Below are 3,220 nucleotides of genomic sequence, written 5' to 3'. Positions count from 1 at the left end.
GTACCCCAGGATGGCCAAAAAGCCAAAGCCAGGGACTGAGAACCATCGAGCATGCTCTGAGGGGACATAGTCAGAGGGGGCGTCCGCCTTCCAGAGCCCTCCTTCCCACGAGGACTCCAGATTTGCCCCCCCCCCCCTGACAACAGCCATCGCCTCCAGAGAACCAGGGACCACCGAGGGAGGGTCTGGTCGAAGCTCAGGTACCCAGGATAGCTTCTCCGGCTTGGGCATGGACCGCCAGACAAAGCCGCGGACCATGAACCATCCAGCCTGCTCTGAGGGGACATAGTCAGAGGGGGCGTCCGCCTTCAAGAGCCCTCCTTCCCACGAGGACTCCAGATTTGCCCCCCTGACAGCCATCACCTCCAGAGAACCAGGGACCGCCGAGGGAGGGTCTGGTCAAAGCTCACGTACCCCAGGAGAGCTTCTCCGGCTTGGGCACAGACCGCCAGACAAAGCCGCGGACCATGAACCATCCAGCCGGCTCTGAGGGGACATGGTCAGAAGGGGCGTCCGCCTTCTAGAGCCCAAACTCGGCCACGGACTCCAGATTTGCCCCCCTGAATGCCATCACCCTTCAGAAGACCAGGGACCACCGAGGGAGGGTCTGGTCAGGCTCAGGTACCCCAGGATCGCCTCTCTCACTTGGGACGCACGACCAGCAAAAGTCCCTCCTGGAGCCGTGGAAGTTCAGTCTCGGCCGTATTTTGCAACTTCCACGACAAGAGGGACCACCTTCTAAGTCGCCTACCCGAGCCAGAGAACCATAGGAACAACCGCCATACATCGGGGTAGAGAGAGCCCACTCTCTCCTATATTCTCCCGCAGGTGCGCATTACTATGTATTTGCATTGCGGGACAATGTACTTCAATGAGCGGGACAAAGTCGGAAATGTATCCGACCTCCTGGAACTGTGCGGCTGCTACAGCAGTCAGAAATTCCCCATTCCGGTTCTTTTTCACTTGGATTTTTTTTTTTGCAATTTTTTGCCTAAAACGTATTCCTCCAACATGTACTAGCTCATGACACTTGAAATTTTTGAGCCAATTGATAATAACAGCTTTTTAGAGCTCAAAAACAAAAAAAATTTGAGCGAACAAAAAATGTTCGAAAATGACCTCAGCTCCTGGAACTGTTTTCGGTACACCTCCAGAGAGGCTCCCCTGCCTGGAAGTCTGTCACTGCTCAGCTCGAAATTTTTCTAAGTCCCAAAATTCGGTTTTTCATCCAAAATTCAACTTTCTGCCCAGGATCCACAAACTTTAAACCCAGTTGGGGGACCCTCCCTGGGGGCCCTACAACATACTGAAGCCCCCCTGTGGTGGAAGTAGGGGAATTTACTTATTTTTACACAAAATCACAAAATTCCATTTTTTGTTCGCAAAACACTTTTTTGTCCTCAAGAAACTTTTTTGTCCTCAAAACACTTTTTTGTCCTCGAGAAACTTTTTTGTCCTCAAGAAACTTTTTTGTCCTCAAAACACTTTTTTGTCCTCAAAACTCAATTTCTTCCATAATTCGACTTTCCCCCAAAAAACCACACATTCTACCCTCATGGGAGGCACTCTCCCTCGGGTCCCCACATCATATTGACGCCCCAGAGCGGTGGGAGAAGGGGAAATCTGATTTTTGCACAAAAATCCAAAAATCGCTCTAAGTCCAAAAATCCTGAAAATTTTTCTAAGTCCCAACGGTACTTTCTGAAAAGTGTACCCAGGCCCCTGGAAGCCTCCTAGGTACACCTCCTGAGACTCCCCCCTTCCTGGAAGTCTGACACATCTCGAAATTTTTCTAAGTCCCAAAAACTGGTTTTTGCTCCATAATTCGACTTTCCCCCCAAAAGCCACACATTCTACCCTCATGGGAGGCACTCTCCCTCGGGTCCCCACATCATATTGACGCCCCAGAGCGGTGGGAGAAGGGGAAATTCGATTTTTGATCAAAAATCCAAAAATCGCTCTAAGTCCAAAAATCCTGAAAATTTTTCTAAGTCCCAACGGTACTTTCTGAAAAGTGTACCCAGGCCCCTGGAAGCCTCCTAGGTACACCTCCCGAGGCGCCCCCTTCCTGGAAGTCTGTCACATCTCGAAATTTTTCTAAGTCCCAAAAAATGGTTTTTGCTCCATAATTCGACTTTCCCCCCAAAAGTCACACATTCTACCCTCATGGGAGGCACTCTCCCTCGGGTCCCCACTTCATATTGACGCCCCAGAGCGGTGGGAGAAGGGAAAATTCGATTTTTGCACAAAAATCCAAAAATCGCTCTAAGTCCAAAAATCTTGAAAATTTTTCTAAGTCCCAACGGTACTTTCTGAAAAGTGTACCCAGGCCCCTGGAAGCCTCCTAGGTACACCTCCCGAGGCGCCCCCTTCCTGGAAGTCTGACACATCTCGGAATTTTTTCTAAGTCCCCAAAAATGGTTTTTGCTCCATAATTCGACTTTCCCCCCAAAAGTCACACATTCTACCCTCATGGGAGGCACTCTCCCTCGGGTCCCCACTTCATATTGACGCCCCAGAGCGGTGGGAGAAGGGAAAATTCGATTTTTGCACAAAAATCCAAAAATCGCTCTAAGTCCAAAAATCTTGAAAATTTTTCTAAGTCCCAACGGTACTTTCTGAAAAGTGTACCCAGGCCCCTGGAAGCCTCCTAGGTACACCTCCCGAGGCGCCCCCTTCCTGGAAGTCTGACACATCTCGGAATTTTTTCTAAGTCCCCAAAAATGGTTTTTGCTCCATAATTCGACTTTCCCCCCAAAAGTCACACATTCTACCCTCATGGGAGGCACTCTCCCTCGGGTCCCCACTTCATATTGACGCCCCAGAGCGGTGGGAGAAGGGAAAATTCGATATTTGCACAAAAATCCAAAAATCGCTCTAAGTCCAAAAATCTTGAAAATTTTTCTAAGTCCCAACGGTACTTTCTGAAAAGTGTACCCAGGCCCCTGGAAGCCTCCTAGGTACACCTCCCGAGGCGCCCCCTTCCTGGAAGTCTGACACATCTCGGAATTTTTTCTAAGTCCCCAAAAATGGTTTTTGCTCCATAATTCGACTTTCCCCCCAAAAGTCACACATTCTACCCTCATGGGAGGCACTCTCCCTCGGGTCCCCACTTCATATTGACGCCCCAGAGCGGTGGGAGAAGGGAAAATTCGATTTTTGCACAAAAATCCAAAAATCGCTCTAAGTCCAAAAATCTTGAAAATTTTTCTAAGTCCCA

Source organism: Dendrobates tinctorius, unplaced genomic scaffold (assembly GCF_039654945.1).
Source record: "Dendrobates tinctorius isolate UK_male_01 unplaced genomic scaffold, ASM3965494v1 ptg000610l, whole genome shotgun sequence".
In the NCBI taxonomy this organism is placed as follows: Eukaryota; Metazoa; Chordata; class Amphibia; order Anura; family Dendrobatidae; genus Dendrobates; species Dendrobates tinctorius.
Note: the sequence above shows the minus strand (reverse complement) of the source record.